Source organism: Rhinatrema bivittatum, chromosome 3, assembly GCF_901001135.1.
Source record: "Rhinatrema bivittatum chromosome 3, aRhiBiv1.1, whole genome shotgun sequence".
Lineage (NCBI taxonomy): Eukaryota > Metazoa > Chordata > Amphibia > Gymnophiona > Rhinatrematidae > Rhinatrema > Rhinatrema bivittatum.
In genome coordinates, this window is record NC_042617.1 from 477,292,051 (window position 1) to 477,308,723 (window position 16,673).

The window sequence follows — 16,673 nt, forward strand, 5'->3', positions numbered from 1 at the left end:
GGACAGAATGGGACTTGTCTCTCAGTAACTGAGAGTAATGCAATAGCTTGTATTTTCCTGGATTTGGAACCAGAGATTGTAAATCCGGATAACAATACCCTAGTAGATGTTTGGAGGGCTGATACAAAGATAGAAAAGATGTTATCTTTGTCCATGGCCCAATCCACAAATGTTGCCGGGAGACTAGGAACACTCTGGAAGACCATAATAAGCATACCACACAACTAGAAACAGTGGGTGCATCATCTACTTCACAAATAATGTCTCTTCAATCAACAGGGACTACTTTTATAAAAGATACATTAATTATCTACAAGCAAATAGAGGGACTAGAAAATATAATGAGAAATAAAAACTTAAGATTCTTGAATTTTCCAACTACAAGATTAATCTCCGCTCATGAGTTGTTTAAAAAATATGTAAAAGAAATACTGGGTATTTGAAATGAGCTCCTTATTTCAAAAATGTATTATATATCTAATATGAAGAGAGCTGTATTGGCACCTGAGGAGGAAATGGATGTTTTATCAACAGACAGCCCAATTTTATTTTTAGAAGCATCGGTTGATGATATTCAAACCAGAGCCACTTTAATTGTGGCATTTAGTTTAGAACAGGAGAAGAATTTAGTCCTTCAAAAGTATTTTTAAAATAAAAAAATTAGCTTCTGTGGTCAGAAAGTCCAGGTGTTCCCAGATGTTTCTAGGAATACACAATTAAGGCAGAAACAGTTTCTATCTTTGAGACAGAGAGTTTTGGCCCTTGGGGCCACTTTCTTTCTCAAATTTCCTTGCAAGTGTTTGGTCACTTTTCAAAAGAATAAATGTGTCTTCTCAGATCCTGCCCACCTTGAAGTATTTCTTGCTGATAAAGGTGAATGAGGGCATAGTAACAGCCTTTAGGATTGGGAAATAGTTATCTGGTTAAAAGTTATTTGTATCTCCTAATAGTAGGGATGTGCAGAGCAAAATTTTATGTTCATATTTTTTATGTCCGAAAGGGGGTCCCACTTGCGGCCAATATGGACATAAAAAAAATCCAATGAGTTGGGTATATGTACATATGTGCAAAAAAAAAATTAAACCCCCTCACCCTCCTTAATCCCCCCCCCCAGACTTACCACAACTCCCTGGTGATCGAGCGAGGAGTGAGGACGTCATTTCTGCAATCCTTGGCGAGAAGCATGTGACGTCGGTGGCACGTCGAGTGACGCGGCGTCACGTGATTCCCGGCTTGTTCGCGCCGGACGGCTCGTTCGGCCCAAAAAGAACTTTTGGCCAGCTTGGGGGGGCCTCCTGACCCCCCCAAGCTGGCCAAAAGTTCTTTTTGGGCCGAACGAGCCGTCCGGCGCGAACGAGCCGGGAATCACGTGGCGCCGCGTCACTCAGACGCGACGTCACGTGATTCCCGGCAAGTTCACGCCGGACGGCTCGTTCGGCCCAAAAAGAACTTTTGGCCAGCTTGGGGGGGCCTCCTGACCCCCTCAAGCTGGCCAAAAGTTCTTTTTGGGCCGAACGAGCCGTCCGGCGCGAACTTGCCGGGAATCACGTGACGTCGGCGTCACGTGATTCCCGGCTTGTTCGCGCCGAACGAGCCGTCCGGCGCGAACTTGCCGGGAATCACGTGACGTCGCGTCTGAGTGACGCGGCGCCACGTGATTCCCGGCTCGTTCGCGCCGGACGGCTCGTTCGGCCCAAAAAGAACTTTTGGCCAGCTTGGGGGGGTCAGGAGGCCCCCCCAAGCTGGCCAAAAGTTCTTTTTGGGCCGAACGAGCCGTCCGGCGCGAACGAGCCGGGAATCACGTGACGCCGGCGTCACTCGACGTGCCGCCGACGTCACATGCTTCTCGCCAAGGATTGCAGAAATGGCATCCTCACTCCTCGCTCCATCACCAGGGAGTTGTGGTAAGTCGGGGGGGGGGGGATTAAGGAGGGTGAGGGGGTTTATATTTTTATTTTGGCTCAACAATCGCGATTTCCAACATATCGAACATATCTATGTTCGATATGTGGGAAATCCGATCGTTTATGTCGAATCAATTTTTTAAGTAAAAAAAAAATATGAGTTGCGTTTTACTAATGCGGTCAATCCGAATGCACACCCCTACCTAATAGCTCATGTTGGCATGAACTTTGCATTAGACATATTTTCTTATTAGGCTCCCCTATAAAGTGGACTCAAATTTTGAAAGTACGTGAATTTTGTTTGCCTTTTGTAAAGTTTACTTAATATAGAAATATGGGTGATGTAATCCAAAAGTTTTCTTATTTCTTTTTTCATTGTAAAATGTATCAAGAAACTTAATAAAGTACAAATTAAAAAAAAATAAAATAAAATCAATTGCATTTATCTGACACCACCTTTCTCTGATAAAATTATGTTGCTTAGGAACCTGCAATGCACTGGATTGTAGATAGTTCACTAAATAATTTTTCCACCACTGAGGTAAGGCTAACCAACTTGTAGTTTCCATCTTCATCTCTGCTACCACTTTTGTGAAGTGGGACAACAACCTTTGTTCCCCAATCTTTTCGCACCACTTCCATCTCTAGAGATCTATTGAGCAGGTACTTCTGTGGACTCAACAGAATCTCTTTGAGCTCCCTTAGTATCCTGGGATATATCTCATCCAGCCTCATGGTCGTGTCCACTTTTAGTTTTACTAATTCCACTCACTCTCCTGTAAATAAGGAGTAATATTGTTAACCAGCAGTGGTCCTTTTCCAATGCCTTTTGTAGTGAACACTGAACTGAAGTATTTGTTTCATATTTCTACATTTTCCTCATTTTTCTCCACATAGGGGTAGATTTTAAAAAAGGGCGCCCTCGTGTACTTTTGTAGGCGCATCAGGCGCAAACAAAAGTACGCTGGATTTTAGCAGATACGTGCGTAGCCATGCATATCTGCTAAAATCCTGGATCAGCGCGCGCAAGGCTACTGATTTCTTGTAGCCGGCGCGCGCCGAGCCGCGCAGCCTACCTCCGTTCCCTCCGAGGCCGCTCCGAAATCGGAGCGGCCTCGGAGGGAATTCGCTATCGCCCTCCCCTCACCTTTCCCTCCCCTCCTCTACCTAACCCACCCCCCCCCCCCCCCCCGGCCCTGTCTAAACCCCCCCCTACCTTTGTTGGGGGATTTACGCCTCCCGGAGGGAGAAGTAAATCCCCGCACGCCAGCGGGCCGCTGGCGTGCCTAGACGCAACCCAGGGGCAGTTCCGGAGGGCGCGGCCACGCCTCCGGACTGCCCCTGGCCGAAACCACGCCCCCCGGCCCGCCCCCAAAATGCCACGTCCCGCCCCGAAAACGCCGCGCCGATCGGCCCTGCCCCCGACACGCCCCCGACACGCCCCCTCGGAAAACCCCGGGACTTACGCGAGTCCCGGGGCTCTGCGCGCGCCGGCAGGCCTATGTAAAATAGGCGCACCGGCGAGCAGGGCTCTTAAAATCCGTCCCATAATGACCATTGTCACCTATCAATCTTACTATACTGCTTCTGTCCTTCCTCCTGTCTCTGACATATCTGAAGTTTGAAGAATGTTTTGTCATCTTCTCTTACCTCTCTTGCAATCCTTTCTTCCACTTGAGCTTTTGCTGTCCTGATTTACTTCCTCAACTCTTTCACTTTCACAAGTTATTCTTTTCTATGTTCTTTTTGAGATCCTTTTGACTTTTTGAAAACTGCTTTTTTTGTCTTTATTTTTTCAGCTACTTTTTTGGAGGATCATATCAGTTTCCTTTTCACCTTATATTCATTTACTTGTTTCACATAAAGATTTATTGCTGGTGGAGATTGAGCATGTAAGTGACAATCTGCCGGTATGGGGTGTTGGAATGCTGGAGCCTACTTTCCTGCTAATCATGCTGGCGCTGTTGGATGACATCATCAAAGGGCTCTCTACTATAAATTGCTGTGTCCTGCAAGGAGAGTGGGAAGATCATGTGTGTGAGTGACAATCAGTCTATACAGAGTGTTGGAATGTCAGAACCTACCTCCCTGCGAGTTACACTGGTGCCATTAATGACATCACTAAGGGGCTCTTTACTATAAATTTCTACATCCTGCAGCATGTAGCCATCACTGTGCACCTAAGGGGCATGCCTCACTGTCCAGATTGTAGCTTGCTCCTCATTCTATTTTGTCTATGGGGAAGACGTTTAAGGGAGTGGTCAATTCTTTCCCAGCTAAGGCAGTTACTACTATACCCTCTTCTCAAATCATTAGAAAATGTCTTATTCCAGTTAAGGTACTGTGTCGGCACAAGTACCTGCACTGACTCAGTATCTGTGCTTTCTGAGATTTCAATTTCTCTCAGTCTTGATACAATGCTTCCATCTTTTTTAGGTGTGGAGCATTGTTAAATCAAAAGAGAAGCTTTTTCTTGGTAATAAGATAGCAATATTTCCAGATGTTTCTAGAGCAATGCAATATAGACAAAAAGCTTTTATGGACTATGTTCCACTTCTGATGTCTTCTACCAGCCTTCTAGTTCTCCCAAGAGGTACTGCCCCCATTTTACCAACGTCGGTATTTTTGAAATCCAGGACCTTGGAATTTGAGTGGCTTCTCTCCGTGTCAGTCATTTCATCAAACCATACTGTCTGATGATCACTGGTTCTCAGGTGGGCACCTAACAGAACATTAGAGATTGACTGATCTTAAAAGTGTTGCTCATGCAACAAAATACATATACACTCATTTGTTGTCCATGTACGAGCAAAGCAAATTTTTAAAAGATACAAAATACACGTATATGTACCCATGTGTGCATGAGGAATAAGGGGACAGAAAAGGAGTGGGGCATGGGTGTTTCATGGCGGTCCCAAGACTTACACACATAACTTTGGATTTTAAAAATGAAACCAGCAGCATGCATAAGCAATATACCTGCGTAATTGTATTGCTGCTCCTGATGAGGAGCAAGTCTGTAGATTTTGAGTTGTATGGCATACAGGATGAAGAACCAGAGGGTATGAAGCACCTTGCTATTAAATGGACAAACTGGTGGACTAATTGGAAAACTGGAAATGTACCTCATATGAGTATATTTTAAAATTCACTGACATATGCGCATAAACGTCAATATGGTCCTGTTGAAGACATAAGCGTGATAGCTGTGCTTGAGTAATCTCTTAAAATTAGGACCATATTAAAAGGTCAATTTTAAAAGCCTTGTATGTCCAAAAACAGCCACATAAATGCATAAGTGGGCCACATGAGTGTGTGAGAGAGAGGGGCTAAGTCTGATACTCTATATATGGACCATTGTAAGAGGGCAATTTGATTCAGGGTGTGTTTTTGGGAGGTGTGGTGGGGTTAGATGTGTGGTGTTACAGACACAATCAGAGGTAACAATTGTAAAATTGACATCATTAAAGAATTTTTGCCCTTATAAGTAATGAAAATTCTAAAAATAGGAGTTGATTTGTACACTACAGTCTCTGCTAGCTACATTACAAATCAACTCCTTTTATATCTCCCTCTTATAGTGGGAGATATAAAAAGTGTTGGAATGTCTCCCTCTCTCACTCTCCTTCCAATTCATTGGGTCTCCTTTACAATCTCAAATTGGTTAACAATCCTTTCCGAGTAAGACCTTATGTCTGTTTTTAATGATTTTTGTGAAATATGCACCCATAAAAAATATTTATTTTGTAGTGTGTTGAATGGAGATCTTGGTGTGCCTTGTGGCATCAGTTACAAAACTCATATCATTTTAAAATGAAAACATTAAAGATACTTACAAAATGTGATTTTTGCCTAATTGTGAATGCTATAAAGTAATGCAGTGTGTTTCTTGTAGTTAGTACCACCAATTTTTTTAAATTTGTTAGTGTCTCTTCACATTAGCAAGATATCTGATCCAAATTGCACAACAAATAAAAGAGAAAAACCTGAAAAATGTGTATTAACATTTTTGAGTAACACCTTCAATTAAGCATCTTAAATATGCTTAATTATGTATTTAATTTAGATTTAATAGGATAGTTATTGTATGTTAATTAAATACCATTATAACCTCATTAATTCAGGAGAGCTCCACAAAGAGTAGCTGGCAGCAGTGACTAATGTTAGTCCATCATTTTAACACTTCTCGCTTCTCTGAATATGCTAGGCAGAGTTGTGCTATACAGATTTAGCATAGCTAGTCTGCAAATTATTCCATCTAAAGTATAAGTAAAAGCAAAGAAGAAGGTACTATTTTTGCATGCACATAAATAATTCTATTACAGTAACTCTGCACAATACTTTAAATGCAACTGTATCATAATATTGAAATTGGCACTCTCCTTCACTCCTCTGGTATCCCGTCCCAACAAGCAGTAACAGACTAATTTTTAAAGCTTGGCATGAGCTGAAAAGGGGAGATACGCATGGGTGGGCCAGGACAGCACCATTAGGTGCTCACCTGCCGAAGCACGTGCTGGCAGATGGCTGGGCTGCACAACTTACTACTTGCTCAGGAGAGTAGATAAGTATAACAATTTTTAAAAAGCTAGCTACAGGGGTTTTAGGGGTCGGGATGGAGAGGAAATAAGGGAGGCAGGGTGGGTAGTTGGTTAAGGAAATTACCTCCCAGTTTACTCCTTTATTAAAGCGGATTGGGAGGGAACTGGGGAAGGTCCTATTGTGTTGCCACGTACTTCTAAGAAAATCCCCCCCATTGCACATGCAATGGGGGGGATTAAAATCAGGCGTGCATGGGCGTGCAGGTAGTGGATTTTATAACATGCATGTGTTGTTGCATGTTGTTGTACATGGATGTCTACACGCTGGTTTAAAAATATACCTTTTTATGTATATACCTACTATTTAAACAAACGAAAAAACGAAAAGAGAGGGAAAAGGATACAAATCCAATCATATAAATCTAACAAAACAACACATTTTTACAAAAAACTTATATATCAGCAGATGACAATATCATAAATGATCGCTTCAGAATATCACTCTGCAGCCTCTCGCCACACAATGGGCCCCAAGCTGTAATCGGTTTATGAAGCAGTGTGTTAGAACTAATCATTTATTGTCATCATACTGAAAATGAATAAATTTATTTAAACAAAAAATATTTCTTTTTCTTTTTCTTTTATAACTCGTTATTTAAACCACCAAAAAATCTTACCACTAATCTTCAAAAAATATATACTGTAATTCCCACATTTAAACTACCCGAAGATAATTTAAAAGCTATACATCCGAAATGTTGAAAAAACGATTACTTAGCCGCTTAATCTAATATGGCCAAAAAAGGCTCATAGAAGAATCGAAATGGTTCCATTTAAAGTTGTCCCGACATGTTTTGATTGATACCTACTATTTACCAGCAATTCTCCTGTTCATTTCATAGAAAAATTACTCAACTATCTGAATAAAAACAAATCTCCTGTATTATGAGTTACACAAGGCCATTAGGGACACAGAATATAATAAAAACAATAGTTACAAAAACATATTTTGCATCCAGTGTTTATTGGATTACAACTAATTACCGTACTTAACGCCAGCCTCACATCTTTGTAGTATAGAGCGATAATGAGCTCTAGCTTCCTGCTGTACAGACTAGGGAATAAAGTTACAGTTCTTATCACAGGACTGGCAGCTGAACCCTCTCTTTGGATCTTCAGCAGGCTGCTCTCTCCATGATGGGAACCCAGGAATCTGAGGCATCAGGGCCTATTCCCCAGACCAGGATGTCCCAAGCTGAGAAGGGCTTCACTTTTCCATTTCTAGCAGCAAGGTGCATTCAGCTACTCTACTCAAGGACACCTGGGGGGAGACTGGTCTTTTCTCTTTCTGCAGCAACTGTAGGGAGCTCATCCAGGGTGGAGGCCACAACACTCAGATGGACTGCCTCCTTCTCTTTAATGGGTAACAATCAGATGATGACGGATGGCCAAGAGTGCTGGTAGCCAACTACTTTTCAAGAGCTCACCTATGCATAATTCGGCAGCTCATGCATAGTCAGTTGAATAAGAACATAAGAACATAAGAAAATGCCATACTGGGTCAGACCAAGGGTCAATCAAGCCCAGCATCCTGTTTCCAACAGTGGCCAATCCAGGCCATAAGAACCTGGCAAGTACCCAAAAACTAAGTCTATTCCATGTAACCATTACTAATGGCAGTGGCTATTCTCTAAGTGAACTTAATAGCAGGTAATGGACTTCTCCTCCAAGAACTTAATTAAGGCTTCTAATTAGCAGAGTTTCCCTCTCTTTTGCTATTTTTTTTTCAAAAATGGTGTCGGTTATCCATTACCCCTACCATGGGACAGAGGCTACCAAATTGCACTGACAGCCCCTGTCATAGGGCAAAGAGCCACTAGCACCATTTTGATTTCTGGCAGCTACCAGCCTGTGAGTGATCTCCCACTCCTGGCCCCCTGCTGGATCACCATAGACTTTGGGTTAGTCTTGAGAAGGTAGGGAGGGTTGGGGGGCTTTATGTTTAAATAAATAGGAAGGGTCTGAGTCAGATTTTGGGGTGTTTTTTTTTAAATATGACAATTAAAAAATACCAATCTGGGGTGGATCCAAAATGGTCCACCCCCAAACAGAAAAAAAAAAACAACTCCCCAAAAAAAATGTGCACACCTCTGGTGTCCTGGGTGTGGACCTGGCTCACAGAAAGCCATGAAGAAAGCTGTATAGTAAACTTTCCATACCGTAACTTCCAGCACAAAAACAGTAGCAACCCTAGCTATGAAAAAGCAACACTTTAAATATTATATCTGGCCCTAAATACCAATATACCTCCTATTAGGAAAAGAAAACGAGCCAGACTGTTTAAAACCCTACACAGTAACTACATGCTAGTAGAAAACCTGTCTCTGGTTAACTTTAGGACAGCCCTATGGGCCAACCAGATTTAGCCACATTGGTTAAGCAGTTAACTCTGAATATCGGAGTTAGCTGCATACTTATGGGGCTAACTCTGGGCCACTCAGAAATGCCTCCCACCTGACCCAGAATGCCCCTTTCTTATCCAGCTAATTCTAGCCGGCTAGAATTTATCCAGATAAGGGCTAAATATACCTGGGAAAGCCATTTAGACTGACAAATATTACGTTATCCATTTAAACGGCTTTTGATTATTGACCTTAATATCTTAAATTGGCTGATGATTAGAACAAATAATTAAAAACAGACAAAAATGTTAAAAAATTTACATATAAAATATTTCAAAACCACAGACACATCACATCCAATAATTAAAACTAATAAGGATGTATGAATTTGACAGGGGCTCTAGAGGCCTCATTAGATACAGATAATCAATCTAGAACAACTCTCATAGTTACTTTCTTATTTCCAACAGAGAGAGATAATGTGCTGCGATTACTTCTAAGAAATAGATCACAAAAGTTTCATGATCAACAAATATGGATCTACCCAGACCAAGCAAGAATAACACAAATTAGAAGGAAGGAGTTTTTGAAATTGAGAGTAGAAGTGAATGCTAGAGGTGCCAGATTCCTGCAAAAATTTCCATGCAGATGTTAAGTGAGTTATATGGAACACAAGTATGTGTTTTATGAGGTTAGCCAACTCCAGGTATTTTTGGAATCCCATCCCCCAGTGAACACAGAAGTGGTTTAAGAGCTATTGGGGCAGATTTTCAAAGGGATACACGTGTAACCCCCCCAAAAGCTGCCCCTTCCATCCCCTGCGCACGCCGAGCCTATGTTGCATAGGCTCAGCGTCGCGCGCAAGCCCCGGGACGCACGTAAGTTCTGGGGCTTTCCTGGGGGCGTGTTGGGGGCATGTCAGGGGGCGTGTCATAGCCGGATCATCATTGGGGGCATACCAGGCGGGGTGGCTGCGGCCTCCGGACCAGCCCCCAGACTGGAACATGGTGCGCTGGCAGCCAGCCCGCACATGCAAGTTACTCCTGCCTCGGGCAGGCGAAACTTTTGAAATAAAGGAAAGGGGGGAATTAGTTAGGGCTGGGGGGGGGGGGGTGGATTAGTTAGGGGAAGGAAAGGGAAGGTGGGGGTGCCGGAAAGAAAGTTCCTTCCGAGGCCGCTCCAATTTCAGAGCGGCTTCAGAGGGAATGGAGGCAGGCTGCATGGCTCAGCACTCTCATTCTCATACATGCACATGCACACACACACACACATGTGCATAGGCACTTCCCCACTCTCACACAGGCACTCACACACACACACTTTCACACATACAAACACATGTACTCTTTTACTCTCATACATACACATGCACAGACACTGTCACTCACACACCCACATCAGGCATACTCTCTCTCTCACACACACACACACACACACACACATATATATACAGACTCTCACAGACACAGAAGCACATTCTCACAGACACAGAAGCACATTCTCTCACATGCACACACAAATATTCTTATTCTTACACACACAAGCACTCTCATGCATACATATCCACACTCTTCAATCATACAAATTTACACAGTACTCTGTGTAAATTAAAGATGGCTGCCGCCATATTTAAAGATGGCTGCCACCATCTTTAAAGATGGTGCCGGCCATCCAGTGCTCCTACCATGTGACAGGAGCCGGCCAATGGCACGGATACCCTGTCATATGGTAAGGGCAAATAGCCATCGGCGCCATCTTTATGAGTGGCAGCCGACGGCCTGAGAATGGGAGATCACTCCCGGGACCACCACTAGACCACCAGGTATGTTTTGGGGGGCTCAGGAGGGTGGGGGAAGCTAAGGGGTCGTTTTTAAAGGGTTGGGTGGTTTGGTTTTTTATCGGGCCATCGGCGCCATTTTTGAGTGGCAGCCAAAATAGCGCCGATGGCCCGAGAGTGGGAGATCGATCCCCGCGCCCCCACTGGACCACCAGGTAATCATAAAAAGTTTTGGGGGGGGGTTCGGGAGGGTGGGGGAAGGTAAGGGGTTAATTTTAAAGGGTCGGGCCTCACTACAAAAAAAATAACGATGTGAATCGGAACCAATTCCGATTCACATCACCCACATCACCCACGATCAGATTTTTCCCCCCCTCCAGCCGAACCCGATCGTTAAGACGATTGGGCACACAATTCACATCTCTAGTAGCCATAAAATTTATTTACAGTGATTTCAAAATGAAATTGTGTTTCTCCTCCCCTGAACTAACCATGTGACCTTTTCCCCATAGGTAAGAGTATGCATGTAGTTTCACAATGCGTTATTATAGGGTAATTTTCCAAAAGCATTTCTATTAATATTATATATATATATATATATATATATATATATATATATATATATATATATATATATTTTTTTTAATTTATTTCATTTTACATCTATAAATAAGATTTCTTGTAATAATAATTCAATGGAAGAGAAAGAGAAAAAAAATGAAGAAATTAAAATAATAATGAAAATGTGTAAACATCCTTTTAGCTTCCACATGAGTGGAAATAAAGGAAATTAGATTAAGCAAAAACTTTTGCTTATATCAATATACTCATACCTACATACCTTGCTATTAATCAATTGATCCTACATTTGGGTGTTAGAAACAGGCAATTCCCTATTTCTCATGAAAACCTCTAAATGATCTGGCTGATAATACATAAATCTAGCATCATTTAAGCTGACGTAACATTTACAAGGACACAACCTTGTATATGATGCACCTAGTGCAATTACTCTCTATCTCAACATAAAATTGATATGCACACCCAACTGCATGTCTGTGAGATATGAGGAAATAAAATCTTGTATCTACATTTTATCAGGTTCTAAAATGAAAGAAATCAGCAAAATGGTACTGGACTGAATATCAGTTTGAGAATTACCAGTATTCAACACTCAAATAGGTATACTTGTTGAAAAATTATCAATTCCTTTGAGTTAAGGTAAAAAACCTTAGAGGTCTATATTCAGACACAGTCCAGATAGCAAAGTTAGCCAGATAAACACTTCCAGCTAACTTTGGAGGCATATTCAGTAGTACAGTGTTATTATTTTGATAATTGTGGGTGGATCCTTGGGCCGGTGGCAGATGATCACACCCACGGGGGAAGATCCCGAGAGGGGCCACTGGTCAGGCTCAGAGTTGGGAGACAGACACACACTAGATCTTTTATTAAACTGTATAGTGAACCACCGGAGGTGGCAGTAGTGAGCTGGAAGAGCCCGGCTGGGCTGTAGTCCCTCAGGCACTGGAACAGCAATCCCAGGATGGCTGAGCTATAGAGAAACTGAATATAGTGAGTAGGCAGATTATGCAGAGTTCAGGAACAGGACCGTGATGGTAACACTCACACAATAGTCTCTTGAAGCAACCCAGGGGCTGGAATGAAGTAGGCCCTCGAGGAGCAAGTACCTGATTCCAGGGAAAGCTCTGAGAGAGAGATGGTAACTCACTGGTGTTGTAGGCAGCGGTGACTTCCTGGCAGAAGTTGTATTCGGTAGCAGGTCCGGGAACGTGGGCCCTCGAGGAGCGAGTACCGGTTCCAGACTGCGACCTGAAAAGCAAGAGAGAGAGCGAGGCCCCCGAGGAGCGAGTACCCCTGGTAAAGTCCGAGAAGGCAGAGTAGCAAGGTATGCGGAGAGCGAATCCCATTCGCAGTGATACCTGGAGGAAGCTAGGTAAACATATGAAACTTAACCTGTACCATAACCTTTGCTAATTCGAATAGCTAGCAAAACGAAATACCTTAAGTATCCGGTGAGGATGATGTCATCTCAGGGGGACGACCCTGAGGTTCGCGCCACAGCTGGTACTTGAGTCGGAGCCGTGCTGCGCGCACGCCCTTAGGCTTCAGGAGAACATGGTGGAAGGCAGAATCTAGCCGGTTTGGGGACGCTGGAGGAGAACGGCAAGATGACGCCGCGGCAGCCAAATGTCCATCAACCAAAGAGGGAGTCGCAAAAGAGGTAAGGTGGGTGGAGTGGAGACGTCGGGCAGCGACGGTCACAACATGCAGCTGTTCAATTGAATATATCCGGCTATCTTTTTTTTTGTATAGTATGTTTATTCAAGGTGACATAACAAGTACCTGGAACATTCCCATAAAACACAATAGTAGTATGTAATGCAAATTACAGGCGTAAGCATATAACCACATATCTCACTATGATATACAACCGTCCTCTTCATACAAGTAACTTATCAGCAGGAACATACATATACATATCTTCTTGTAAATGAGCTGGAAACTGAAATTGAAATTGTAAATTGAACATTGAAACTGGAAAAATTGAAAAATGGAAAACTTGAAAACATGAAAACACCTTGTTTTTAACGAAGACCCGAACAACACCACCCGACCTTCTTTCCCCCCCCCCCCCTCTTCCCTCCCTCCCTAGCGACATAAATGGCTACACTATTGGGTATACATATAAAATTATATATAACAGGTGGGACTAAGGAGTCCATTGGAAAATGCACGGTAGGATTCAGATTGTGTAATAGGAGAGTGCTCAAGTAGACTTGTCATGTGAAATTACTAGATGTATACGTCCGCAGATAGCCGAGCTGGACCACACAAAACCTTCACGCAGAGGGTGTCTGATTAGACATAGAGTTGTCCTTCGGTGCCAGTTGATGTTGAAGTGTTGCAGGCAGCAGTAATAAATAAGGATCCCAGATCTCTTGGAAAAGAAGCAGTCGCTTTGAGGCGAGTGAATGGGCTAACAAATTCTCCAAATGTATTAAATGGTGAAGTTTCTGAGTCCATATTGCAAATAAATCAGGTAGAGGAATCGTCCAGGAGGATAGGATTGCAGACTTCGCCATCAGAGCCAATTTGTCAAGCAACATCCTTTGTGGCACTGACAACCACGCAATATGAGAGTCATATAATCCAAGCAACCAAAGTTCAGGAACCAGCGGTATGGCAGTATTCCATAATCCGTGCGCCCGCCTTGCAATAGCGGTCCAAAATTGCTGTGTGTAAGGGCAAAACCAGAAGCAGTGCATTAAGTCGGGCTTAGGATGTGAGCATCGTAGACAATTAGCTTGTGGTATTAGTCCCATGTAATACGCATGCCTTGGTGTGTAATAGGCAAGATGCAACAGCTTATATTGTTGGTCTCTGAAGTTCACATTATCCACCATTTTAGAAATATTCACAAAACACGTTAGGAAGGCGTCGCTGGAAATGGAAGTGCCCAATCCAGAGTTCCATGCCTCCAGTAGAGTGTGAATATGAGCCTGAGACGTCAGGTCCAATAAACCTTTATAATACTGGGCACATTTCAAACGTTTATTGTCCAGGCCTAACAACAGAGTATGTAATGACGAAAAGGCCGGAAACCTGGGATTCAGTCCACATTGCTCCTGAATAAAATGCCTCAGTTGAAGAAACCCATAGTGGTCTTGATTGGCAAGTAAAAACGTAGTCTTCAAATCGTGAAAGCTTAATAGATGACTCGGGTCTGAGCCCGAACTGAATAATTGGGAGATCCAAATCAGTCCTTTCTCCTTCCACGTCGTGAAAAGAGAGCGTACCATCCCCGGAGCAAACAGGGGGCAACCCGTGATATGGAGACAAGCTGTGTTACCCGGCCACAATCCCAATTGTTGACAAATAAACTTCCATGCTAGTCTCATAGGTCTGATCATTGTGCTATGAAGTAGGTGCTGGGGTAACATATCAGACGGCATATGTAGAATCGAACTCAGAGACCAGGGGGCCACCCAATCCTTATAAAATTTCAACGGTGTAATATAATCAGTATCAAAGAGCCAATCCCTAATGTGACGAAGTAGGCAGGCACAGTTATATAGAGAGAAATCAGGGCAATTTAGACCTCCCCGTTGCTTTGACTGCATTAATATTGGTAACGATATGCGAGCTCGCTTACCGCCCCATATAAATAAGCGGAGTTCTCGGTTAATCTCAATAATATCCGTGCGGGTCAGCCAGATGGGCAACATTTGAAATAAATATATCCAACGGGAGATCTCCATCATTTTCACTAATTGAATTTTCCCCGACAGGGACAAGGGAAGATCCCTCCACTGCTTTAGGTTTCGAATCAGTTTTTTCTTTAAGGGACCTACATTTAGGGAATATAACAGGGCAGGGTCCGCTGGGATTCTCACTCCTAAGTACTTTAATTCGGAAGTTACCCACTTCAACGGGAATACTCCTTCCCATAAGGACTGTAATTTTCCTGTAATGTCCAGCGCCTCTGATTTATCGGTATTAACTTTCAGACCTGCGAATTTCCCAAAGGACTTCTGGATGTTAAGTACCTCCGGTAAGGCCGACAATGGATTACTAAGAAATATTAACATGTCGTCCGCAAATGCTGCTATGGTGAAAGGGGGGGAGGTACCTTGAAACCCCGATATTGCCACTGAGCTACCCAATTTCCTTAACAGGGGATCTAAAGAAAGGACATATAGAATAGGTGACAAGGGACAACCTTGTCTAACCCCTCGTTGTATAGAGAGAGTATCAGAGAGCGAGTCATTAACCAGGAGATGGGATTCGGGATCCTTGTATAACATAGCGATCCTGTGATAAATATTCCCCGTTATCCCAAATCTTTGCAAAGCCGAAAACATGTATTCCCAGGCCACCCTATCAAAGGCTTTCTCGGAATCAAATCCGACAGCCATAGATGGGTGACCTTGCTTCCTAGTGACTTCAATTGCCGATATTAACTTTATAACGGTAGCACTTGGTTTGCGATCCTTCACAAATCCAGTTTGATACAGAGAAATAAGATCTGGGAGCACCGTACTCAGACGATTAGCTAAGATACGTGCATAGAGTTTCAGGTCACAATTTAACAGGGAGATTGGACGATAGGAAGCGGCCTTTAACGGATCCTTCCCAGGTTTGGGAAGAACAGTGATATAAGCTTTATTGAAGTCACTCGGAAATTCCCCCACAGATTCGGCTTCCCGAAAGAACCGGCACAATGGTTTAGTTATTTGAGATTGTAAAATTTTGTAAAAATCTGAGGAGAAGCCATCTGGGCCCGGGGCTTTATGTGACTTACTTTGCTGAATTACCTGCTGAACCTCTTGTTCCAAGATAGGCTTATTTAAAGCTGCTAATTGAGAGGCTGACAATTGCGGTAGAGAAAGATTTTCAAAAAACTCCTCCTCATCCCGAGATGTGCCAACTCTGTCTTCGGTATATAAATGCGCATAAAATTCCCTCATAACTTTACACACCTCAGATGTTTTTGTGACCAATTGCCCATTATCGGCACAAAGGCTACTAATAAAGTTTTTCCTCCGTTTAGTAGCTACTAATCTGGCGAGTAAGCTTCCCGCTTTATTCCCAAAACGATGGTAATTGAGCTCCGCATGTTGTAAGGCCTTCTGTGCCCACATATGAAGTAGGGAATTTAATTGGCTTAAACACGCCCAATAAGCTTCTTTGGAGACTTGTGACGGGGATTGCGCTAGCATTGTCTTCTTCTGTTTTAAATCCTTTTCTAAGCATAAAATAGAACTCAACAATTGCTTTCGTTTTTTAACCGTATATGCGATTATATCACCACGTATAACTACTTTCCCTGTAGCCCAAAAAAGTAGTGGCTGATCTATGTGCTGAATATTATTCCTCTCAAATTCCTCCCATTTTTGGTGCAGATATAGGTGAAATTGTTTGTCATTGCCCAACTGACCAGGGAATCGCCACGATCCGGGGGCTCGGGGCTCCCGGGACAGTTTTAAACACACCCACGTAGGGGCGTGGTCAGAGATTACAATAG